The sequence below is a fragment of the Gopherus evgoodei genome, chromosome 3 (genome assembly GCF_007399415.2).
Source record: "Gopherus evgoodei ecotype Sinaloan lineage chromosome 3, rGopEvg1_v1.p, whole genome shotgun sequence".
Lineage (NCBI taxonomy): Eukaryota > Metazoa > Chordata > Testudines > Testudinidae > Gopherus > Gopherus evgoodei.
The window spans coordinates 163878249-163904807 of record NC_044324.1 but is presented as its reverse complement, the minus strand read 5'-3'; the positions used below and the strand labels follow the sequence as shown (position 1 = coordinate 163904807).

General features: G+C 42.7%; 1 protein-coding gene across 1 annotated transcript in view; it reads right to left on the bottom strand.

The window, feature by feature from the left end:
* The window catches only part of DAAM2 (dishevelled associated activator of morphogenesis 2), a 266918-nt gene extending 240673 nt beyond the window's left edge, over positions 1–26245 (bottom strand). The window contains exons 1-2 of the mRNA XM_030557288.1: positions 26184–26245; positions 21661–21838 (exon numbers count right to left, since the gene is read on the bottom strand). The gene's annotated coding sequence lies outside the window, so the exon portion shown is untranslated. The remainder of the gene's footprint in view (positions 1–21660; positions 21839–26183) is intronic.
* Between the last annotated feature and the right edge of the window lie 314 nt (positions 26246–26559).

Here is a 26559-nt window from a genome sequence, read left to right as displayed (position 1 = left end):
ACCAACTTACAAAACTTGTCCTCAGACCTAGCTACAACAGGGCTAAAAATTATAGAGCAGATTCTAACTGCTGGGGTATGGTTAGACCCTGTCCACACTACGACTTTTAAGCCTGCTGTAACCGGGTGAATGGAAAACCATCTTGTAATGAGTCCTCATATTTGGTTATAGTAGACAAGATGTTCATTGCAGATAATACAATATACATTTAAGAAAACAAATAAATAAATAACTCCCCCTCCTGCCCCCCCTCCAAAAAAGCAAATCAAAACTAACCTGGGTGATCCCTACAGATACTGTTTTCCTCTCCTCATTCTCTTTGTTTGGGGTCTGTATGTTAAGTTCAGGACTGCATGGCATCAGTGTAAGAAAGACCCACCTTCAGATGATCTAGGGCAGCTTTTGTGACAGTGGTGGTGTTCTGCTGGAGAAATAATTACAAATAACTAGGTCCCCCTAGTGTTCTGTTGCTGTGGAAAGTACACTGATTCACTGGCTTCCAAGAGAAGTTACAAAAATCACATTTCTGTCTAGGTTATCATATGACCCCCATCACTGCAGTGAGGGCCTTGATCTTGCAAGGTTCTGATCAGTTTGGCCCTGATCCAGCAGCTTACTTAAGCATGCGCTTAACTTTAAATGTTTTAATAATTCTATTGATTTTAATGGGACTATTCATGTATTTAAAGTTAAGCATATGCTTAAACATATTGCTGGTTTGGGCCCGATAGCCTAGCACGCTGCAGAATCAAGCCCTATCTGAGCACCTCAGCAATATCATCAAGATCTTTACAGTAGCTACAGTGACAACCTTTTATTAAATCCATTTAGACACCAACCTTCGGTATGGTGAAACTATCTTAAACACTGAGAGAAAGAAAAAAATAATCTGCATGAAAAGTTTAACGTAGACAACGTTGTTTATTTAATAGATGGGTGCAGAAAAGTTGGCTCTGTCTGTCTTAATTTTATAGATATCAGCTACTTTAGACAGATGAATGCTTGTTTACATTATTCAAGAGAAGCCCCAAAGTTCTCTTACAAATTATTTTTTTTATTAATCAGTTTATTCTGTTAAAAAAAAGAAGCCAAATCATTCTGCTCCAAGACATTCCCTGAATGCTGCTGCACTATTGCCATTCTTAGAAATACCATCAGAGTGACCTTCTCCTTGTTCTGTTCCCATGGTATCTCACTAAACAGTTTTAAGAGAAACTTCATTAAAGTCGTAGGAGTCTGTTCTCTCATGGGTGCATTCACACAATTCTCAATGATGTTAACCTTTTGGAGACTGCAGACACACAGGGCCTGATTCTCCCCTTTATTACCCCAGCTCTACACTGGTATAACTCCATTGATTTTAATGGAGTTATATCAATGCAGTGGAAAACCAAGACCATTTTTTTTCACTTCTGTGAGAATTCGGTGCTAGTGAAAGATGCCACATTAAAAACTCTAGAGACAGAAATCCTCTATTTAACCTCAAAACTGATACAGTACTGACAGCAATGCTACCAGTTCCCCTCCAAATCACCCCACCACACTTCCTCATCTTGCCCTTTAGTGGCTTCCCCTCAGATAAAATAACAGAGTAGTCTACATGGCTGATTTAGTCCTGGACCTCTGTACAATTGACAGTAGTGATGACAGCTTTTGTGAGGTGGATATTGGGCCATTGGAAACTGGTCGAAGATGCATCAGCTGCTGCTACCTCAGTCCTAAGGTACACTGAAGAGCCATAAGGTAGCAGGCCCCATCCAATCTATCATCAGGCCCTTCCACTGCCTCAGTTTGCCCTTCATGAGCTCCCCAATAACCGCATGTCATTTAAGTGCACCCCTTTCTTGGGATTCTATAATTTATTAAAACCACATCACAGTTCAAATGTCAGCTTAAACCAAAGCCAGTCTTTTCTCAACTCTACAGTTTCTTTAGCCCCTTGCTGGCTCAATAGTTCCATCCCATTCTGAGGTCCTGCTGCCTGGTATTCCGTTCACCACATTGACATATAAGCCATATAAATCTCTTATGGCTTCTGGTCCCTGCCCCTCATGGCAGATAGCTCCAGCCAGGCTTTTCCAGCTGATTGGTGCAGAAAGTGACCTCCCAGGTCTTCTCTAACCCTAAGTTTCCTACAGATTTATCTCCCAAGCTCTCCCCATTCCTCCTCACAGACACTCTGCAAAACTCTCCCCAACACGCTCGCAAGCCCAGATCCTCAAAGGTATGTAGGCACCCAACTGCTATTAATTTCAATAAGCATTAAATGCCCTTAAAACCCTGAGCCTCACTGACTGAATTCAGGCTGCCCTTATATTCCCCAGCAGGCCTGATTCCTACTCATGTACTTCCATCACATGACACCTGGACTGAGAGGTAAACTAGTCATATTGAGGTTGAACCCAACACTCGCTTAAAGGCTCAGCTCATTTTGTGACACACAAAAGGGCAAAGAAAAGGACAGCAAAGACACAAAATGCAGATTCTGTCAGTGTGGATTGTGGTGGTGCCTAAAACTTGAGCTTAGATGTTTAAATCTAGGGGATGGGTACCTAAATACATTTCTGGATCCAGCCTGAGTGCCTGAGCCATTCAATTCACTTATATTTATTAAAACCACATATGTGATCAAAATAATCATTATGTAAAGTCCTGTGGGTCACACTACAGATTTCAAACTATTATACAGACTGGCTTTATACTCCACTTGACTAGTGACATTGTTCCCATAGTAGTAATGTACTTCAAAGGGGGGTGAGAGGAAGAGATAGCCAAGAAAAAAGAAAAAAATGGTATAAATAAGATCTTTCATGATGTGAGTGGAGTCAAAGCATTTTATTGGCATTTATTTGGGATGAACTGCATAACCCACCCATGATCCAACCACTTATGAGTAATGTGGTCACCCCAAACACATTGAAGTAAAAACTTTATAGCACCTTACACCTACATTCATTCACTCACTCTCTGTCTCATTGGTATAAAAACACATTCCCTATTTTAATAGCGAGAGTTAAAATCCTTGGTTTAGATTTTCAACTAGAGCAATATCCATTAGTATTTCTATTGCTGAATCTAGCTGGCTGCAAAGACTACACTACGTTTTTTAAAGAGATACTTACTGCTTATTGAGACATTTTATTTAGAACCAAACTTCTCTGGGAGGAGGTATGATCTAGTATTAGATCACACTACAGAGGTTCTATAACCAGTTCTGCCACTGACTCTCTGCATGACCCTGGGCTAATCACATAGGGATAATTTTTCAGAAGGGCAAGAGTAATTTGCACCTGCAAAATGTGTGCCAGCATTTTTATATCCACAGCTGAATTGTGATAGCAAATCTGAGTACTTGTACTCCCAGTATCAAGCTGCGAGGGAAACCTGGGTACTTAGTGGTGAAAATATTCACATTTGTGCTCACTATTAATTTTGTGGTTAGACTCATAGACTTTAAGGTTAGAAGGGACCATTATGATCATCCAGTCTGACCTCCTGCACAACACAGGCCACAGAATCTCACTCACCCACTCCTGTAACAAACCCCTAACCAATGTCTGACTTATTGAAGTCCGCAAATCGTGGTTTAAAGACCTCAAGGTGCAGAGAATCCTCCAGCAAGTGACCCATGCCTCACGCTGCAGAGAAAGGCGAAAAACCTCCAGGGCCTCTGCCAATCTGCCCTGGAGGAAAATTCCTTCCCGACCCCAAATATGGCAATCAGTTAAACCCTGAGCATGTGGGCAAGACTCACCAGCCACCACCCAGGAAAGAATTCTCTGTAGTAACTCAGATCCCACCCCATCTAACATCCCATCACATATTTACCTGCTAATAATCAAAGATCAATTAATTGCCAAAATTAGGCAGGCAATTACCATCCCCTCCATAAACTTATCAAGCTTAGTCTTGAAGCCAGATATGTCTTTTGTCCCCACTACTCCCCTTGGAAGGCTGTTCCAGAATTTCACTCCTCTAATGGTTAGAAACCTTCATCTAATTTCAGGTCTAAACTTCCTAGTGTCCAGTTTATATCCATTTGTTCTTCTGTCCACATTGGTACTAAGCTTAAATAATTCCTCTCCCTCCCTGATATTAATCCCTCTGATATATTTATAAAAAGCAATCAAATCTCCCCTCAGCCTTCTTTTGGCTAGGCTAAACAAGCCAAGCTCTTTGAGTCTCCTTTCATACGACAGGTTTTCCATTCCTCAGATCATCCTAGTAGCCTTTCTCTGTACCTGTTATATCATTGATATACAATGCTACTCCACCACCTTTGTCTTTATTTCTCTCTTTCCTAAACAGCACATAGCCTTCAATACCTGTACTCCAGTCATGACTACTATTCCACCATGTCTCTGTTATCCCTATAATATCTGGTTTCACTTCCTGCACCAGTAGCTCTAGTTCCTCAATTTTGTTACCTAGGCTCCTCGCATTAGTGTTGCAAAATGTGGGTTCAAATTGTCCCTCTGCCTCAAAAACAATGACACTTGGCCTATACCCCTAATTCTCTCTTCCTCTGTTTTCCCCATAGGTAAAAGTCCTTTATTTGTGACAGCTTAGTAATTGCCACAGCACCCATTCATAATGCTATAAAGAGAAGGTATTGATGACTTTTCAGCCAAGTGTTGAGGAGGAGGAAGGTACAGGAAGGTCCATTAACAGTAGAGACACCAAAGTCAGAGCTTTATATCTGACCTTCTTCCTATCCTGCCCCTTTACTGAAATTCCCAGATCCAACTCCAGATCCCTGTGTCATTGCCAAGGAGCCTGACCCCTTGTCCATATCTAATCCAGATCTGAATTCAAAGGCTATCTCTTTGGCTTGCCTCTTCCTAACAGTACTAATTTCCGGTACAGTGCATTGGCCATAAGTACAATATATAAAGAATATTTTTGTTTCACTGTCCAAGACATTAAGTTGATCTCTCATCTCTTAATCTGCCTCATCCCAGTTCAGTTACATTTCTATTCCCTGCCCCTTTGCTATGATGGAAGACTTGCCTCCTGGTCATCCAGCCCCTTCCTAAAGCCTGTAGTCCTTGAATGGGTTCCTGTTGTACAAAGTCTTCTGGGAAGCCTCTTCTTGTAGCCTTCACTGTTGGGATCAATTTCTGGTGAGCAAGGGTGTTCTAGGTCTAGCTATACCCTATCCCACTTCCCACACCCAACAGATGGATTTTCAGAGGAGAGAGCTCTTCTATTTGGCCAGCTTCTTACTGCAGTATAATTCCCCAGTGCCCCGAGTCAGTGCATATCTGCTAACATGTCTGTTGGTCTTCCATTCAGCCTATGGTTGAAGCTGTCTCTGAAGAACATAAGGGTAAGATTGTGCCTGACTTTGCATAAATGCACATGGTTGGGGAGACGGCCCAAGGACTCTTCCATTCACTCCCATGCCTCTGCAGAGGAGCCACTCATAATCCTGGTCTTTGCTTTCCCAGGTAGTCTAGTACTGGCAGAGGCATTAGATTCTGTAAAGGAGATAGAAGGGGTGGGACAAATGTGGGACCAAGGTCCCACCTCTCCAGCAGAGCACCAGCCAGAAGAGGTTAGCAGTAGGCATGGCTTTCAACGGCATTGTGCCTGCCTAAACTGCTACTGGTACAGTAGGCCTCCGCATCCTTAGCAGCCGCAACACTATGGCATTGTGTCTTAAATCCACAGTCAGTTCTAAGTGATTTGCTTGGGAGGATTGGCAGGGAGGCAGGAGGCGGAGAGGATTAATGTCCAACTTCTTCACTTGATGCAAATGCCAGTCCCCTTGAGTGTTAATTAAACCTTCCTCTGCACAGACATACTCTGCTTAAGAAACATTTACCTTTCCTTTTTTTATAACCTTAAGAAAATTTGAGTGGAATGCAAATTGTTTTGTTTTCCATCTTCCTGTGACGGCAGCAATTTATTTATAGCCAGAAACCAGAGGACAGTTCTCATGTGGCTGCTGAAAATTAAAACAGCATGTGGGGTTTGGTTTAGTTTTGCTTTTATGCCTTTGCAGTTCCACTCTCTCTCTCTGAGTTCCCTAAATCCTTGTTATTGTAACCAGAGCCTCATTTCACATTGCTACAATTCTGGGGTTATGTAAATTCTCAGGGCTTTAAAGGAAAGGGCCTACACACTTTGTGCTGGGCCATGGGGAAGTTGACACAAACAGTTATGGCTGACATATAGGGATGGGCAAAGGTATTCAGATAAACTAAGAACAGATAGGAAATGTAGGTCAAAACTCCACAGTGAACCTGAACTGAACCTCTTTCTGAAAGCCACAAAAGTTGCATTTACTTTATCATCCCAGCATTTTCATTTTTGCCCATTTCTGTATAGCAAGGGAACCTTTGGTTAGATGTTTTAGAAACTCTTCATTCGGTCTTTATCAGTTTCTACTGGTCTGTACTGGTTTCTACGGGAGGAGCTGTAATCACAAGAACTAACAGACTTTTTTATATACGAGCATCATTTTTACAGTCATCATGAAATACGTACAGTACATGGAATATATTTACAGTCATCATGAAGACCTTCATTTTATATTAAATGAAAATCAATACCAGAACAAAATCTTAATGAAAGAGCAAGAGAGAGAGCACAGTGTGTGTGTCTCCTCTGCAGCAGGCTGCATCTCAACATAAGGGCAGCTGCATTTGCAGCAAGTATGGGGAGAGTATCTTCTCTTTTTAAAGGTGCAGTACACACCACTCATCTGTGTGCTCCTGAGTAACAAATTTGCAATCCTGACTCTATCTGTGAATTTCCAAATGGCCAGTGGCAAGTCAATACATGTATCGGACTCCATTTCACTAAAATACAGATAACAACACCTTCCTCAGAGGAATGCCCAGAGGCTTGGTAGAAGCTCATCTCAGACCTCAACGTTTGGAAAAATCAGATAAATATAAAAGATGTATAACCCACCTTTCTGCCCCTGCCCCTACTCCAGCTCTGAACCATGTTGAACTTGTTGTCTGGAGAAACCCAAACCAAACTCTCCAGACTTGTGTGATTTTCTTTGTAAGGCATAGTGCCTCCTGGTTGCTGAAGGATAGTAGTGAGAGCAGTGGGGATTGGTACATCCTCAAAAAGGCCTGGCCAGGGCCTCCCAGCACTCTCCTGCCAACTCTGGCCAATGTGCAGGGAGTGAGGGACTGACTTGTCACCTCTAGGGTCATTCAGTGTTTCATGCAGCCCTAGCCAAAAGTATGGCTGCCATTAGGGGACAGAGCTTCCTGCATCCTCTCCCCATCTAATGCATATACAGTAACTCCTCACTTAACATTGTAGTTATGTTCCTGAAAAATGCAACTTTAAGTGAAACGGTGTTAAACAAATCCATTTTCCCCATACGATCTAATGTAAATGCAGCGGGTTAGGTTCCAAGGAAATTGGGGTGGGGGGGTGGCAAAAGGCATTATATACTGTACAGTACTGTACTGTGGTAGGGAGGAGCCCCTGGCTTACCCCTGGGGCTCAGGGCTGAGGTGCAGGGTCTGGGAGGGAGTTAGGGTGCAGGAGGGCCCTCAGGGTGGGGTGCAGGGTCTGGGAGGGAGTTAGGGTGCAGGAGAGTGCTCAGGGTGGGGGTATAGGAGGAGGCTCAGAGCTGGGGCAGGCAGGAGGTGCAGAGCACTTACCTGAGGCAGCTCCTGTTTGGTGCAGAGGGTGTGCAGGTGGCTCTGCGCAGCGCAGTGCTGCGCTGCCCCCATGGCCGCGATTCATGGGAGCTGCCCACCCTCCATCCCCCCTCTGGGAGGCAGGCCCACCCAGAATGCAGGGGCTTTAGGGGCTGCATGGCCCTGGGCTAAGGGGGCCCCGGGGCCCTGGCCTGCAGCTCTAAAGCTTCTTTTGGAATGCGGCCCTGCGAGCATGGGCTGGAAGACTCAAGAGGAGCAGGAGCAGCTGTGCAGACAGCGGCCAGAGAGAAGCAGCACTTTCCCCGTCAAAGCGCTGCTTCTCTCCGGCCACTGGCTGCACGGCTGCCCCTGCTCCTCCTGAGTCCTCCAGCCTGTGGAGGAGCAGGGGCAGCCCGAGGAGCAGAGGCAGCCGTGCAGCCAGAGGTCGGAAAGAAGCGACACTTTCCTCTTCAAAGCTGTCCGGAGAAGAAGAACTTGTGCAATGCTCCCTTGTAAAGTCAGCCAAATGACGTTATAAGGGAGAATTGCACAACTTTAAATGAGTATGTTCCCTAATGGAGCAGCGATGTAACTTCAAAGCAACATTAAGCGGGAGGACATTAACTGAGGAGTTACTGTACAAAAAGCCACTCAAGATAACTTCCCTAGCATAGTCAACCAAGAAGCAGTGCATTTTAAAAGTGTGATGTACTGCAGAGCCCCACAGTCACACTCAGTGATCAATTGGGTCACTGCTGAACCTCTGCTTAGGACTTTCAAATAGTTTCCTGGTGTTTATTAAATGGCCAGTACAATGGGAGGAGAGCTCTTATTAACAGATGAAGGTTCCTACTCAGCTGATAGCCAGTCCTGCTGCACAGATGATGGTAGCTGCTATTGTTATGAAAAAATAGCAATTTAAAAAAATAAAATCTAATGACCTACTTCAAGACTTGCTGTTAAACAAGATCCCTGCATGGTTCCAGAGGTTATATCAGTTTTTCATGTGTAACTGCTTATTCAATGGGAATCACGACCTGCTGCAGTCTAGTTCCTGCTCTGATCTGGACTATCTGGCAAGTGACTTTAGGCAAGTGACTGAATCTCTCTGTGCCCCCCACAACTCCATTTGAAGTGAATTGGAGGTATGAGTGCTCTGTGTCTCTGAAAATTAAGCCTGAAGGACCCAATCCAATCCCTAGTGAGATCAGTAGAAGAATTCCCATTGAATTCAGTGGATATCGATCAGGTTATGAGGTGTTTAAAACTGGGACCCCAAAACTGAGGCACCCTAAACAAATAGATATTTTTTAAAATGTAGTCCTTAATGACTAGCCCAGGGTGGCACAGCAAGGCACAGATAGATGGAAATACAAATCAAGAGATTGTCACTTTCCAAAATCTTTGGGTAGAGATAATTTAAGAAGGGCCTGTGCAGAGCCATGAAGAAGATAGTAGAAGGCTCACTTTGACCCTAAATTAAAGGATTCCCAAAATTACATACATAGATCAATCTATGTCTAACCTTCATTATTACACACCTACATAAGTCTGGCTACTGGTCAGTTTTTTAGCTATGCAAATATTTTACTTTAACCAGGCATGGATTCCTTCCTTCCTTCTGAAGTACTGTGAGGAAATCTAAGTGTGTGTTATACAAGATGCGGTTTCCACTAGTCTAGGAAAGCCTCTTGAACCAACTATTTTAAGATGACTGGTTGCACATCAGCTAGAACTCAAAAACACCATAAGATATGATGGTTCAATTCCAAATTTGTCTCCTACCATCCTCTTCTGCAGATTTCAGTCTCTTATTTGAAATTGTCAGGAAAGGGTTCAGAGTTTAGATGTGTGTAGACATCTAAATCATCAACACCACTTCCTGCTTCATGCTGAGTTTTTAATCACAGGTCTCCCATCCAAGCACTGACCACGTTGCTTAGCTTATAGAACTAAATAAGCAAGCAACTGGGAGTTGTTGGCTACAGCAGCCACCTAGCCCTCACCTGCAGTCCATTAGTTTCCATATTGGAGTTTACAAATATCTTGTACAGTTGCATACGCCATGATGGATGTTGCTTGGTTCAGAATAATCAGCCAGGCAAACGCAGGCAAAGAGGCTGCTTTCAGACCTGTGACACAGTCTGCCCACAGGAGACCTTTTGCAGCTCCCTGGTACAATTCAAGTGAGCCAGAATCATAAAATGTTGATATTTTCACACAGAACAGACTGTACAACAAAGAAGCCTGAAGAAACGGGCCTATAGGGAAATCTCCCCACAGATATCAGACATTTATGATGAGTTTGAAATTTAAAGGCCCGTGCTGGCCCAGCAGCTCTGCTTAGGCTCAGGTTAGATGGCCAGTCCCACACTACAAGGGCAGCACCTTCAGCTGCTGGGTAGGACAGGATGGGCAGAATAAGTGGCTGTTGGGAAGGTGAAGGCTATGTAGTAAGGGAAGCGGAAGCAGTGTTCCAGCAGGGTTACGGAGAGCCCTTTCCTGAAAAATTTCCTCTAGTAATTCAGTATCGCAGCATCTCCTGAGCTGCTACTTTTTCTCCCTGGTGCCATCACCTACACCCATAAAACTCTAGCAGAACAATGACAATTTCTGGTATAGGTATGATGAAAATGACCCAAACTAAGGAGAGGTGTGTCTACCTCTGAGGATGGGGGAAAGTCTGCCAAAAGATCACTGAGAGTAACAGATATGCAGAAACTAAAATAATGCAATGACTAGTACATGCTTGTGTTGAATATTTAAAAGTGAGTGCTCTCTTTTAAGGAACATGCAAACAGACTGTGGAACAAACTCCTCAAGTCCTGGTACTGCTGACTAGAACCAGTACTGCATTCTCTGTTACCCTGAAGTTCCCAGGGATGCTGTTCAGAAGCAGTGTTGTTCTTACCTACCCGAAGACCCAGAACTACCAGCCCAATCTAGCATTGCATCTCTATGACATTCAGTGGCTTTAAAAAACTTTTCTGGGCAGTACAGAGCTGTGAGTTGTTTCTTATGAACCCTGAACCTGGAAGGGGATGGTAAGAATTGTGCTAGACTATGTACAACAAATGTAGAAACTTAGCCAGGCTTGTGGTTCTTTGGGTCATTCAGTTTAAATATAAAAGTTGGAAAACATGGCTTCCACATTCATGCTGTGTGATCTGATCTGTTAACAAGAAAAAGAACCAGTTAAAAGAACAAAAGTTAAAAGGTACAGTGACTAAAGTGAAATCCCTGCAAGTTGCATGGGCCCTTTTTAAAGACACCATAATAGAGGCCCAACTTCAATGTATACCCCAAATTAAGAAACACAGTAAAAGAACTAAAAAAGAGCCACTGTGGCTTAATAATCATGTAAAAGAAGCAGTGAGAGATAAAAAGACTTGCTTTAAAAAGTGGAAGTCAAATCCTAGTGAGGCAAATAGAAAAGAGCACAAACACTGCCAACTTAACTGCAAGAGTGTAATAAGAAAAGCCAAAGAGGAGTTTGAAGAACGGCTAGCCAAAAACTCTAAAGGTAATAACAAAATATTTTTTTAAGTACATTAGAAGCAGGAAGCCTGCTAAACAATCAGTGGGGCCCCTTGACGATCGAAATACAAAAGGTGCACTTAAAGATGATAAAGTCATTGCGGAGAAAATAAATGGATTCTTTGCTTCAGTCTTCATGGCTGAGGATGTTAGGGAGATTCCCAAACCTGAGCCGGCTTTTGTAGGTGACAAATCTGAGGAACTGTGACAGATTGAAGTGTCACTAGAGGAGGTTTTGGAATTAATTGATAAACTCAACATTAACAAGTCACCAGGACCAGATGGCATTCACCCAAGAGTTCTGAAAGAACTCAAATGTGAAGTTGTGGAACTATTAACTAAGGTTTGCAACCTGTCCTTTAAATCAGCTTTGGTAACCAGTGACTGGAAGTTAGCTAACATAAGGCCAATATTTAAAAAGGGCTCTAGAGGTGATCCCGGCAATTACAGACTGGTAAGTCTAATGTCGGTACCAGGCAAATTAGCCAAAACAATAGTTAAAAATAAAATTGGCAGACACATAGAAAAACACAAACTGTTGAGCAATAGTCAACATGGTTTCTGTAAAGGGAAATCGTGTCTTACTAATCTATTACAGTTCTTTGAAGGGGTCAACAAACGTGTGGACAAGGGGGATCCAGTGGATACAGTGTACTTAGATTTCCAGAAAGCCTTTGCCAGGTCCCTCACCAAAGGCTCTTACGTAAATTAAACTGTCATGGGATAAAAGGGAAGGTCATTTCCTGGATTGAGAACTGGTTAAAAGACAGGGAACAAAGGGTAGGAATTAATGGTAAATTCTCAGAATGGAGAGGGGTAACTAGTGGTGTTCCTCAAGGGTCAGTCCTAGGACCAATCCTATTCAATTTATTCATAAATGATCTGGAGAAAGGGGTAAACAGTGAGGTGGCAAAGTCTGCAGATGATACTAAACTACTCAAGATAGTTAAGACCAAAGCAGATTGTGAAGAACTTCAAAAAGATCTCACAAAACTAAGTGATTGGGCAACAAAATGGCAAATGAAATTTAATGTGGATAAATGTAAAGTAATGCACATTGGAAAAAATAACCCCAACTATACATCCAATATGATGGGGGCTAATTTAGCTACAACGAGTCAGGAAAAAGATCTTGGACTCATCGTGGATAGTTCTCTGAAGATATCCACGCAGTGTGCAGAGGCGGTCAAAAAAGCAAACAGGATGTTAGGAATCATTGAAAAGGGGATAGAGAATAAGACTGAGAATATATTATTGCCCTTATATAAATCCATGGTACACCCACATCTCGAATACTGTGTACAGATGTGGTCTCCTCACCTCAAAAAAGATATTCCAGCACTAGAAAAGGTTCAGAAAAGGGCAACTAAAATGATTAGGGGTTTGGAGAGGGTCCCATATGAGGAAAGATTAAAGGGGCTAGGCCCCTTCAGCTTGGAAACGAGGAGACTAAGGGGGGATATGATAGAGGTATATAAAATCATGGGTGATGTTGAGAAAGTGGATAAGGAAAAGTTATTTACTTATTCCCATAATACAAGAACTAGGGGTCACCAAATGAAATTAATAGGTAGCAGGTTTAAAACAAATAAAAGGAAGTTCTTCTTCACACAGCGCACAGTCAACTTGTGGAACTCCTTACCTGAGGAAGTTGTGAAGGCTAGGACTATAACAATGTTTAAAAGGGAACTGGATAAATTCATGGTGGCTGTCCATAAATGGCCATTAGCCAGGATGGATAAAGAATGGTGTCCCTAGCCTCTGTTCGTCAGAGGATGGAGATGGATGGCAGGAGAGAGATCACTTGATCATTGCCTGTTAGGTTCACTCCCTCTGGGGCACCTGGCATTGGCCACTGTCGGTAGACAGATACTGGGCTAGATGGACCCTTGGTCTGACCCGGTACGGCCATTCTTATGTTCTTATGTTCTTGGGAGCACTGAACCCAATCCTCATGGAAGAGTCCATTATTAACTAAAGGACATTGGCAGTTGATGGCAATGTAGATTTTGCAGTGATCATTCAGCAGAAGCAAAGTCAAGATTCAGGATAACACAACTTCAGTGGAAATTGAGAGCACTCATCCTCCCTCAGGAGGTACAGCACCTCGCAGGACCTGGTTCTAAGTTTCCAAACCCATGCTAGTTTGTTTGTGGTTTAGGTTAATTTTTATTTTTTTGTCTAAAAAAGTGTATTAACTGTTTCAAGTGGAAAAGAAAGTCCCAAGGCCCTTTGATATGCCCGTCAATAGCAGTTGAATTCTACTGGCCAATTGCACCATAGGAATCTGGAAGTCCTCCTAACACTGTTGGCCCTGGTACTGAAGTGCCCAGAAACAACTATTCCTGGGGCTGTTTTTTCAGAGTTTAGGGACATACTTCCCAATAGGCCAGTTAGGTCAAAGCTCAGGGCAACATCCAAGAGTGAAAAGAAAGAGAAACAAAAGGAAATAGATTTTTCACAACCTTTTCTATTTTGATTTGCCTTGGTCACATGTCACTGTGGCCTCCTGGGAGCGCTCTAATCACTTGGACTTTGTGTCCAATGCATTCTGCTGTTTACTTAGAGTACTTTCCCTTTGATTAATGTAACACCAGTACCTTGGGCTAGCCACAGGGAGTGGGGGCAAGTTAATTTCCTGCTGTCACGTGAAGTAGGCAAGGATACAACATTTTCAGTCTTACCCCAGTGCAACTGACAGGCATGGATTAACCATCTCTTTTTTGAGTCAGTGCATTGTACAGAGCTGGATTATCATGTCCCTGCTCCATAACATCCTGAACAGACATTAGAGACCATATTTCAGCCCAGCTTTGTGTGAGCCTCCGTTTTTGTACATGAAAATAATCACAGGTGCAGCAAATGTCACTTAGTTGTCTAAGTCCCTGACTGTTCTTGCAAATCCAAGGCTAAAGGACCCGAAATATAGCAGAGATTATTGTACTGCCATTTGCACCTGCAAAAATGAAGCCCAATGATTGAAAACTTAGCTCCGAGCTCAAGGTGCTACACTCTACACATGTGCATTTTATGAAAGGCGCAAGGATGTTATGTGGAAGTGATAACATTTCATAATGTTTTCATTTAGTTCTCTCTCAGACAAGTAGAAGCTTGGTCTGAATAAGGGCTGAGTAAAATCAAAGTAAGAGCCTCTGGAGATGGCCCATTGGGCGTGAGCATTAACATCGTATCTGTGATTAAATATAGGAGATGGTGAAGTGAATTGTTCCTTATAAAATTTTGTCTCCATTTAAAGCAAAAAAAAGTGTCATGCAGGGCAGTTGGACATTTAGACCTGAACATGTGTCCCTCAAAATATGCATAAAGCTATTCTAGATAGGCCCAAGCACAGTTGGAAAATTATTCATGGGTTCCCTGAGAAAAATATCACTTACTCAGAAAGTGCATCTGCTCTTCTCTCCAAAGCTTAACAGTGCTGAGTGCTAAAGACTCTGCTACACTCACATAGGCTAGCTGCCTGACTCCTGCTGACGATGAAAGGTTAAGGTCAAGCTTTGTACTTCTGTCACCGGCAACATAGTTCAGGACCTCTGCACCAGAGCCACAGGGATTCACTCATTGGGACATCTGACCCGCAGGGCAGTAAAAATATGGAAAGAAGCAATGAAGACATGTTCATATCTCAGTAGGGCACAGCTGGAGAACAGTCTGTATTGGCAGGGCCCTGATGTTGTTATAACTTCCTCCCTGTATAATAGTGTCAAAGGAGGCTGACAGATCAGAAAATAGGCAAGAACCACAACTGACTGTCTCACTATGCATTCAGCTGCTGGCATCACAGTTTAATTGGTTCCCGCTGTATACGTGGCTTTGAAAGTAGCAAAGGACTAAAGTCTTCATATGTTTGGTTAAGATGTTGCTTTCTTTAATCTGATGTGCAGACAACAAAGGAGCCTCCTGCATGGAGGGGGTCAGGATTCTGCTGAGGTGGATTAAAGCAGGGGACTCACATCCTAGGCATCTAGACAACACCGCCAGCAGTGAGTCAGTGAGAAATCAAGACCCCATTTGCACTAACATACTGCCCTGTTGCTGAGAATGTTCATCAGGGGAACTAAATCTTAAATCACCCTCTCTACGGAGGTGTCAACAATTGTTTTGTCCTGTTGACTCTAGCAAATAAACCAATTTCAGCCAATTGGGGCAGATCCATTATTGACGATCATTGTCAACAATGTACCAGTTTCCTAGTGTAGACAAGAATCTATCTAAGGGGCATGGGGGAGCAGATAGGAAAGATCAAAAATCAGCAGGGGGAAAGGAATGGAAGGTAACATGCATTGGAAGTGAGGAACATGGAATCCCAGTGAAGGGGAGCTAGATAGGGGAGGTGATTTGTTTTCTTGGGGGGACAGTGTGATTTTGGTTGATCTATGCCATATTTAGTCATAATGTGTATCTACCAGCTGTTAGGCTAAGAACTGTACTGCCAGGAAGTTTCCATTATAATTTCCTATTTCAGTTGTTCATAACTTTGGCAACCAAAACACACCTCGCTACTCCCTACTTAAAGTAACTTGAAAAATATAGTTCTCTAAACTATATCTTCTTTCTTTATCTTCCCTCAACCTCAGGTGTACAGGGCAGCCATAAGTTTCTGCCATTTATTTCAATTAAGTTGATCTGCTCCGGCTTCTGAGTGTCATGTTGATAGATTTGGCTTCTTTCCCTATTCTGCATAATGTTTCTCTTGGTTGCCCTCTTTTTCTCTTTCCAGGTGGTGTCCAGATTATCACTCACTGTGGACGATGTGTTGGTGGCATCCCTAAACTGTGTCCTAAATATGTCCATCGTTGTCTTCTTCCCATATTTGATGCTTTAGATTGGTTTGTTCTACTTAGAATTTCTAATGTTGCAAGAAACCCTTTCCAATGGACTTCGAAGATCTTCTGCAGGCATTTATTTTGGAGTGAGTTGATCTGCTTATCAACTTATGTTCTAGACTTTGTGACTCTGCTTCACACAGGAGAACGGATATGATGCCAGTGTTGAAAAAAAATATTTTTGTGTCAGTGCCAATCATGCTCATTTTTCTAATCTTGACAAGTTTATGAAAGTAGTTTGCTGCTTTTGATATTTGTTGCCTGACATCTAGCATGGTGCCACCAATATTGCACATCTCAATTCCTAGATAGTGAAAATGACTAATTTCTTCTAGCATTTCTTTGTCTACTCTAATGGTTCATTTCTGGGACACTGATATATTGATGATGAACAACCAACTTGTTTTGCTGTATTTGCCAAAACTAGGTCTTTTCTTCCAGGTTTCCTGGAAACACATCTTCAGTCCAGGTCTTAAAAATTAAATGGTATCAGTGTAGCTTGACTCAAAGAGGCTGGACATTTTCCCACAAGTTTCTGTGTAAATTTTAACCTGTCAGGACTTCATAGCTCATACATTCAGTCAAACAAACAGCTAAAAGTTTTTCTCTCCCTTCAAACAAAAAAGATCTAGGTTTGTTAGCTGTCATGAATCAACAGAAACACACACTAAAAACGCTCCTTTGTTTACAGTCAACTTTTTAAAAAATCCACCAAGGACAGAGAATTGACAGGAGCTTCTGGGGCTCAAAGCTCATCTTGACGCTAAGTTCAAATAAAAGCTGAACTGGGCAGAAACATGCGTCGCCAGCTTTTGAGTCATCTTGGGACTCAGTTAAGAGAAAAATTCTTCTTGAACAAAAACAAATGTGAACTTCAAAGCTTGTGACAAGAAATGTCGACTTTAGAGATTATTGCTTTGAGGCCAGCAAATCCAGAAAGTAAGCAAGCTTTTGCTATTTAGGGAAGGAGTTCCTTCTCTTTTGGTGGCAATGTGTGATGGACCACAGAAAATGTATCTAAAGCTTTTCCTAGCCTCTTGAGGTTACCTCTCTTTCTCCCTCTCTACTCCTTCTAGTCAAGTCGTAGCCGCTGTTCCTTGCCTGAGCCCCAGCTCCAGTTTCCATATGGTCCTCTGACCCCAGACCTGATTCCCTCTTCCTATCTTAAACAAGTGTCTCCGTTCCCCTTTCTGTGACTCCAAGGAAACCCCTTCCTTGCAACTCACCAAAAGAGCCTCAAGTCTTGCTTTCTCTCTGTAAGGCTCTGAGTAGCTTCTCTATTCAAATCCCACAGACTTTTGGATTTCTCTGGGTCAGATGCACTGCCCAACTTCCCTCCAACACTCCAAAACTCATGAGGTGAGAAGGCAATATCTAACACAGCAGAGATCACCACACATGCCAGGACCTCAGTGATTAGATACCAAGGTGACAGACACTTTGCATATTAGCGGGACTCTAACATGGACCACAAAGCAAACACTACATGGGAGTTACATATTCTACTGGAAAAACCGTTGTGAGAAGCTATTACATGACTATTCAAGAGATCAGTGAGAGAGGAGGACTGACATCCAAAAGCTCTTGTAACTTCTCTAAGCTTGGACACTGACTCACTGGACCCAATTCTTCTGTCACTTACATTGCTGTAAACCAGGAGTAACTCCATTGACTTCAATGGGGTTATACCAATCTAAAACTGGAGTAAGAAGAATCAAACTCACTTTGTAGGTTTGACATTGTCACTTAAGGCAGCATGTACAAAAGTAGCTTGTAATTTTAGGTGTCACAGTCTGTGTGCCTAAGCATCTTAAATTGGGGCCCAAAAATAGAGAACCCATAATTTGGTCCTCAATTTCTCTGGGCCAAATTCTGCTGCTATTTGAAATTTACAATAGAAATGTGAAGTAAGTTCATTGGAGTCTCTGGGGTTACTAAAGATTTTCACTAGTGTAAAGGTGATCAGGTCTGTGCCTCAGTTCACCCATTTTTTCAACTGGAGACAATGAGCCAGATCCTCAGCTGGTGTAAATTGGAACTCAATTGCCGCTATGACAGTTTACACCAGCTACTGTTCTGGCCCAATCATATTAACCTACTGAGTTTTCAGGGGCATTGTGAGACACAATTAATGTCTGTACAGCACTCAGAGGTTAACAACCCTGATCCTGATATCACTTACACCATTGTAAATCAGGAGTGATTCTGTTGAAGTCAATAGAGTTACATTGGTATAAAACTGATGTATATGAAAAAAGAATCAGGTCCGATACATGTTATTACAATGAGTTCTATCATGCCAACCTACTGGAATGGCAGCACATCGAAGGAGCCACATTTTTGGGAAGGAGAGTAGAGAGAGGAAAAAGTCTGAAGAGATACCACTGTCCATTTGTAGTGGGATAAAAAACATGAAAACAAACATATGAATTGTTTCATTTGATTAAAAACAGAGCAGTCAGTTTTTGTTTGGTTTAGGAACATGCTGCTTTTGCCCTGGTGGGTCAGATCTCCACAGGACTGGCCTGAGTTTGAACATTCACACTAATTAAAGAGCTGAAAGCCAAATCTCCCACACATCTTCACTCTTAGTGTCAGGAAATGGGGTCCTCCCATTTCTCAACAATTAAGACATGTGGCTGCCCTAAAATGGCCTGATATACTCTTACGATTCCACAAAAGCCCCTGGGAATCTTCCAGTGGCCGTGGGAGAAGGATCAGAAACAGAAATGCTCCATCTGGAGGATGACTACATGAGACCGCTAAACTCCAGCAGGATCTCACTCTCTGCCTGAAGAAAAAGAGTGGAATCGAAAGTTTACAGTCAGTGTTCCTTGACTACAAGTCCAGTCTTGCTGGAAAGATTTTCCATTGATTTCAATGAAAGCAGGATCATATCCCAGAGATACAGAAAACTCAGCTAAGGTAAACTGCAGGTATAGCACCAGCAAGCAAAACATTACAGAGAAACAAGATGTCAAAAGGTTAAACTGCTTACTCAGCTTTGTAAGATCACGTGATTGGATTTATGGCACACAATGAAGATATTTTAAAACTTCAGGGTCATACAATGATTGGCATGAAAATTTTATCAAGAAATTGTCCTGCTGCACCCTGAAGCCAGAACCCAACAAAGAAACCAACACTGTCCTTTTAGTACAGCATCTGCTTTCTCCTGCCTTCCAAAATTCTCTCTCCATTTTAGGGTTAGTGTCTGTCAATGAAGCAACCAAGTGCAGGCTCTCTCTGTTGAAGTAATCTGATCCATATTGGGGATCACATTTATGTACAGCTCACCCACTCATTTTGAGGCACCATACTTGTCTCCTATAATGTCAGCGGCTCCCCTTCCCATTTCCCCCCAAGCAGCTGTGCATGTAGCACTGCCTCCCCGGGGACCATTATGGACGATCTCTTTTCCCTCTAGCCTCTTCCAAGCTTTTAAACCTCTACAGGGAGAGTTGCTCGCAGGCCAGCTGCTCAGGCGGGGGTGTATGGAAAGAAAAGAGACATGATCAGCTCTCCCTCACTAGTTCCTGGATGTGAAGTTCTCTCCTCCATCCCCTGCCAGTTCCAGCTCCAGCAGCCCAGTATGGTACAGAAGTGCTTCAGTGCCAGCCTGAGTCACTGCTGAGCCACCTGAAATTGTCTGTCTAGTCATTGTTACCCTCATTAATTGTGTCAGTGTTTACTGGAGAAAACATTTTCAGACCCTAACAACTTGTAAAACCCTTTTTAAAGGGTTTTTCTTCATGTTGCCAGTCAGCCAGTGCAATTAGGCTGTTGTGAAGAAATGCTTCTTAGAAAAGCAGCTGCCTAGTTACTGGAAATAAAACCCAATGAAAAATAAATAGGGAAGGTTGAATGCTGCTGCGCTACGCCAGCATAAACCCAGAGCTCATTAGAAGTCACTAGATTTAACTCCAGATTTACACCAGGGTAAATGACAGAAGGATTTGGCCCTCAGCACACGCAAAATTGTGTTTTTTTTTTCAATACAATTTAATTTCCTTCAGCTCAGGCAAACTTGTATTGCATGGCATGGCATAGCTCAGTTGGATTAGCCCTTGAACATCTGTCCAATGAAACAGGGCCCCATTTCATTAGCCGGTGGAGGCATTACACCACCCACTCAAGCACAGAGGGAGATTGCTGCAGCTATTCTACATACAGAAACTTGGATCTACCTGATTTAGCTTAAAAGAGCCAAAAGACATTTTTTTCAGCTTCTCCTCATCCAATTCTATCCTCGCCCTCACCCACTCTCCCACCCAAAAGAAGAAATGTATTTGCAGACTTATTGCATTACAGAAACAGCAGCCCAGTTAGCACTGACTTAAAAAAGCCTTTTTTGTGGTTGCCTGTTTGTTGAAGCCAATTTCTGACATCGCTGACATGGTACAATTCACACCGCTTCTGCTACTCATCCCAAGTCATTAAACAGCATTGCCTTTCCTTACAACACCTGCACTGATCAAACTCCCTCTCAGTTGGAAAGGAGTTTGTCTTTTTCAAATCTCTTGTAATGAGGTCAGTGTCACCAAACATGTATGTACCAAACTCTCCTGTCTGTCCGGGCAAGGAAATCTAAAACCCTTTATTCACTTCAAAGCGTCATGGGTCTGGTTAAAAAGAAGGCATAATCTAAGCAGAGGAGAGCACATTGAACAACTCAGTCTGGAGTTGGCCATGTCCAGGTCTGTTCAGAACAGCCATTCATGCCACAGATGGAGAATTTTGTGAGTGAATCTGTGTATATACAGAAGTGGCTAATTTAATTACACTAACAACAGTGAGTACAGCATGTTCTTCAATTTTTGTTAAAAATAAGTACATAAAATCTTTGTCCTACAGTGAAGATGCCTTTTTTCTAATAGAGAGGGCTTCACAAATCGCTTGAGAATTCTTTGGGTTATAAAGGTAGAAAAAACTGTTTTCACTGGAATTCAGTCTATGCAGTCAATCCCTTAAACTGTTATCCCTTGGGACACACCTGCTTCCTCTCCTTTCTACAGTGAGTCTTTCCTTGCTGCAGTAGCTGCCTTCCTCAGGGATGCCCCAGGAAAGGGCACAGTTAGTTTTCTGACTATAGAGTTTTCAATTTCTTCCTTCTGTATAATTACCAAACTCCCCCAGAGAGCTAAGGTTATACAGCACTGAGGTGCTTAGTATTCAGGACTTCATAAGTGTTATCTAATAAGCATTTAAGTTTCAGCTCCCCCAAGAAGCCTGACAAATAGGATTGGACAGAACTTCTCCATCCACTATCACGGAGCCAGGAAACTGCTTTGCTTCTGACACTGAAAGAGGAATCTCTCACTGCTGAGTGTTAGAAATGCAAGGGTTAAAAATAAATTACACAGTGTGAAAATCTGAAGAAAGCTGTATCTTGTCTGGGGTTTATTTGGGGTTTAACTGTCCTGCTACCAGAACATTTCAATCCCCAATTCATTTGGTAGCTTTCCAAAAATCTCTCTCTCACATGAACACATGCAGCGTGAACGCTGTCAGCCCGTGTGTACACTTGAGAGAAACAAACAGCCAAACCTGAATCATCTGAGCTCTCAAACTGTCTCCAGATTGTTTTAGAAAAGAAAGGGAAGCAGAGCTTGCCTGAGCTTTTTTCATAAAGAAATTAGAAGAGGTGCTGCAGCAGCTGCACTTACATTGTAGTCCCCATGTCTCTGCGCAGTTCCCCCCTTTCTGCAGTCCTATAATCCACACGGAGCAGTGTTTGTCCTTCTCCTTTAGCTCTCTGCACAGTACTGTACTCGGCTTGGAACTGCTGCTGTTTTCACTTTCAGACCAGCCTCCCTCTCCGAAGCCTCTGACGTCAGACAGCCTCTAAGAGATATTTATGGCATGAATAGTTTAAAGTTTCTCTAGGTAGCATTTGGATTGCAGTTTTCTGGAATTTCTAGTTTTCACACTTAGATGGAAAACCTCCAAAGGGGAGGGTGGGAGTCAGGAGGGGTATAGATGTGGGGGGTGGAGGGGTAGAACAGTAGGAGGCAGACAATGAAGGCAACTGTTTCAGACTCTGGCAAAAGAAAACTCTTGCCCCTTTCTGCCTTCTGTAAATACATCCAGGTCCAGGAGGCAAAAATCTTCCATACACGGCCCCATTTGCAATAGTGGTTTTTCTGAGGGTGCCTCAATTGCAGTGTGCAATCCACAGATGCTATATGGGCCTGTTGCATTTGGCAAAGAGGGCTTCTTTCATATACCACACCCTATGCCACCGGACTATCCCTCTGCTGCTTCACGCCTGCCTGTGACAGGATTTAAGTTAGGGATGAATGAATCAGTCCTTCCTAAGCTTCTCCCAGACTGTTCCTTTTGCCTTTCCCACAACCCCTTCCAACTGTCTGCCCCTTATGTCTGGAAAAGCCTCCTCATGAATGTATGCCCAGCTCACTCTCTGTCTTCCTTCAGAATATGGCTGAAACCCCACATCCCACAGAACATTCTAGTGCAAGTGGCAATCCCTCACTCTGCGTTTGCTCTGTATTGTATTTTACCTAGGCAGAGCTCTCTTTTTGAAGCAAGGACCTGGTATTTCTTCAGCACAGCTCACATATCGCACAGTGTGGCACAGTTTACCTGCTGTGCAGGGTGTATACTTACGAGGCTATATAAAGAAGCAAAAGAATTAGAACCAATCTGCTCTTAAGAAGAAGCATTAATATACAATTGGACTTGAAGATCTAAATTTACTCCCGATGTAATCCTATTGAGGTAAATGGAGTTACACCAAGGATGAATTTGGCCCCAGAACCTTAAAGCACTATATAGACATTAACTAATTAATCCTCAGATCCGTGCTGTGAGGTCAGTAAGTATCATTAGCCCTGTTGTACAGATGAGGAAACTGAGGCCCAAATTTGTCCAAACCCACTAAGTGTGCCTGTGTAAGACTCCAGATTGAAAGTGAGCTCCCATACATACTGAGAGATTCAAAATTTTCAAACTCCCTCTGTGCTTCCTAGTTCCATGTGGGATGTTGCGTCAACCAGCCATGAAGCAGGTTTTCCTTCCCCATTTCAGACCAGAACAAAACTAGAATCCCAGGACAAAACTTGTCCTTGCGACGTTTACAGAGAGGGAGGTGGTTATGAGTGTGCCGGGGGAGTGGCGGGGAGAAGAGAGGATATTCCACAAAAGCAGTGGTGCTCGCTTCTTAAAATAAATGTAGAGCCAGTAAATTCAGAAGCAACAATGCAGAGATTATTACTCAGAAAGAAATATTACAATGAGTTATAGACTAATCTACCTCAGGCCCCAGATATAGTTATGGGCACAGTATAAAAGCCCAGGTAGATGAGGTTAAATAGATCAGAGGTAAGGGTGCTGTGTCAGAAGGGGTGTAAATACCATTCTTACTTCTTATAGTGCTTTTCATCTCAAAGGATCCCAATGTACTTTACGTCTACATAGAACATTGTTCAAACAGCTCACAAATTAGTGCCTGTTATTTTTCCATGCACAGTTATTTGTATGCACATCCCTGCGAATCTTCATGTGTAAACAGCACTTGCTCAGGCAAAGCCAAGAGGCTGATGTCTTACTACTAGTTTTGGATGTGCAAGTGCTGTTTGCAGGCGCGAAGCTAGGTTTTTGCCAGTATAAATTGCTGAAGGTGAAAATTTACAGACTGGTCCTTTGTGCGGGTAAATTTCATAATCCCTTATTATCTCTCTGCTCTGCCACCACCATTAAATGTTGGGCCTGAACCAAAGCCAGTAAGTATCAATTAACATCAGTGTATTTTGGATCAAGCCCTTTCTGATAATTTCATAATGTGAATTAGCCTAATACACTGAAATGTTACTCTCACAACCACATGCCTTGAGAGAAAATGCAGAAGACAAGTGCTAGGCACTCAGAAAGAGACTTCTACCACGTGTTTCAGTGAGATTCTGTGAATCCTGCAGGCCCAGCAAAAAGAAAATGCTTTTGGCCAGACTTTCCTGTTTAGGGCTAAAGCAGTGGCTCTCAACCTTTCCAGACTACTGTACCCCTTTCAGGAGTCTGATTTGTCTTGCATATCCCCACGTTTCACCTCACTTAAAAACTACCTACTTACAAAATTAGACATAAAATTACAAAAGTGTCACAGCACTCTATTACTGAAAAAATGCCTACTTTCTCATTGTTACCATATAATCATAAAATAAATTTAAATTGGAATATAAACATTGTACTTACATTTCATTGAATAGTATATAGAGCAGCATAAACACGTCATTGTGTGCATGAAATTGTAGTTTGTACTGACTTCGCTAGTGCTTTTTACGTAGCCTGTTGTAGAACTAGGCAAATATCTAGATGAGTTGATGTACCCCTGGAAGACATCTGTATACCCCCAGGGGTACGTGTACCCTTGGTTGAGAACCACTGGGCTAAAGAACCAAAAAGGTTTTCATATGAATAGAAAGAGCTCAGTTTACACTATACAATCCAGCTCTCTAAGAACTGGATCTTCCTCAGAAGCCTCTCTCTCTCTGACCCCCAGAATGTCAGTTTTGTAGGGTTCTCTAGGTTTATTCTAAGTGTCAGTTTGGCTCTTCAGTCCCCAGCCCTGCTGCCTCACTCCAGCTTGTGCATCTGCAGGAGAGCTAAGCCTGGAGCTCACTTGCTGCCTCCTGGGAATCAGACAGGGCCTCTGAAGCCTGCAGCACAGCCTCTCTGCAGGCAACTATGGGTTTTACTGTATATTTCAAGGATTCTCTGACAGCTCTCACAAGCACATCCCTAAGAGGAGTCTTGCTTTCCAATGGCTTGCCCTGAACCAATTCACTGTGTTAAAAACCAAATGAAAGCTGCTGTTGTGTGCTGGAAATGAGAGAGCTCTGTACAGTGACTCATGCTGTCCCTCAGATTAATTTCTAAGACCTCACTAAGGTCCGGTCCAGAACAGGGGGAAAGATGGAAATCTTGAAAATCAGAAGAAAATGATACATTAATGAGTGCAACCATTTGTACATGATCTTGTTGCAAATATCATTTCCTTTTTTTAAAAGTGATTTTGATGCTGAATGGAAAAACCTAGAGATCAAAATTCTCTATTTATCCAGAGAAAAGGAAAAGCATTGGCCAGGGCAGTGTCACTAGTTGCAACACACTGCACCACTGATGCACCTCAACTCCATCCTGAAAGGACCACCTCTAGGAATACAAGTTTGGTCTCTGGGATCCAGTCTATCCCCAGTCTATCTTTGCTGAGTTTGCTAGTTATTACATAGGCACCTACTCATACGGAACTGGACTGAGAGGACTTTCAGTTCACATAGGTTGCAAACTTAGAAAGTAAAGCCTATCAGATCCTATAAATCTAGGCTGGATTCAACGGGTGTCCTAAAAATAAAAGATTCCAGCTTTCAGACCATTACTATGACCCTTGGCCATCCACCGCACCTCAGAAATTGTTTCTGTCCTATCAAGCTGAGAAGGTGACCCATATTCACTATGGAAAACTGCATGAATGTTTGATGGATTTGCATCCTTATAAAACTCTATATTAAGTGCTTTTATTTAAGGCCATGTTAGTTATAAATTCTATTTTCAGCAGGAAAGTATACCAAAAAATGTAGATTGAACTTTACATTTAAAATAAATAGCTAGGAGTCTCTTAAAATACTTAAGATGTAAACGAACAGACAAATCCCATTCCTTATGCCAAGTGTGATAAAGTGGAACTGGTACCTAGATGTCCCATGACAGACACACACCTCCAGGTTGTGGTACCACTTTATTGCCATTGCTGAAGTGTTATGGCAACAGCATCTGCAGCAGTCCCTGAATTTGCTGCACTCCACCTCAGGGGGAGCCAGGAGGAACAACATGAGAAGAATCGTTGGCTGATCTACATTGTTGCAGATCCACAGGCCCCACCCCCCTTTGCTTTATGCATTGTAGAGTACAATTCCACAGGATACAGACCCTGTTTGAGACCTCCCATAGTCTTGTTCCTAACACAATGGAACTAGTGTCCTCTCTGCCTGAGGTGGGGGTGGGGGTGGGGAGGGAGCAGGAATTTTCCCTTTTTAAAACAGACTTACATTATAACAGTACAACCTACCCAGAGGTGTACTGAGTGCATGAGCTTTTGAGGAGAAGTTCATCCTTATGCAGAAGGCCAATACAAGGCCCACTGCTAGAAGTAAGTGCTCGCAGCTAGCTTGCTTACCTGCAAGCTCACCTTAACGCCATCGTAGACAGTCTAATGCAGGGGTAGGCAACCTATGGCACGGGTGCCGAAGGCGGCATGCAAGCTGATTTTCAGTGGCACTCACACTGCCCGGGTTCTGGCCACTGGTCCGGGAGAGCTCTGCATTTTAATTTAGTTTTAAATGAAGCTTCTGAAACATTTTAAAAACCTTATTTACTTTACATACAACAATAGTTTAGTTATATATTATAGACTTCTAGAAAGAGACCTTCTAAAAATGTTCAAATGTATTACCGGCACGTGAAACCTTAAATTAGAGTGAATAAATGAAGACTTGGCACACCACTTCTGAAAGGTTGCCGAACCCTGGTCTAATGAGTGCAACTGGGCCCAA